This window comes from Branchiostoma floridae, chromosome 12, assembly GCF_000003815.2.
Source record: "Branchiostoma floridae strain S238N-H82 chromosome 12, Bfl_VNyyK, whole genome shotgun sequence".
Classification (NCBI taxonomy): domain Eukaryota; kingdom Metazoa; phylum Chordata; class Leptocardii; order Amphioxiformes; family Branchiostomatidae; genus Branchiostoma; species Branchiostoma floridae.
The window spans coordinates 13,108,141-13,108,602 of record NC_049990.1 but is presented as its reverse complement, the minus strand read 5'-3'; positions in this window follow the sequence as shown (position 1 = coordinate 13,108,602).

Below are 462 nucleotides of genomic sequence, written 5' to 3'. Positions count from 1 at the left end.
CTCGAAGTGCCAGGTTCCATGATTTTTAGATGGTGGATAGCTGTTCGGACAGGAAGTAAATAGTGAAATACCCCCCCCCCCCCCCCAGCAGCTTGCTTGTAACTGCAGTGGGTCTTACACATCCAGCAATGTGGTTTACAAACATGGATTCGCAACTCGTCTTTAAAATAGAATAATAAAAAGGGATATTGCAGACCTCTTTCTCCCTCTCTTACTCTCTCTCTCTCTCCTTCTCTCTCTCTCCTTCTCTCTCTCTCCCTCTCTCTCTCTCTCTCTCTCTCTCTCCCCCCCCTCCATATACGTATATAGAGAGACAGACAGACAGACAGCATTGGAATAAGTCATCAAAGATACATCTACAAATTGTTTCCAAACTCATCTTCAGTTCAGTGTACAGATAAGCATCGGCTCGCATGCAACCAACTAGATGCGCTGTAGTGTACACAAAAAAGTGTAACTTCG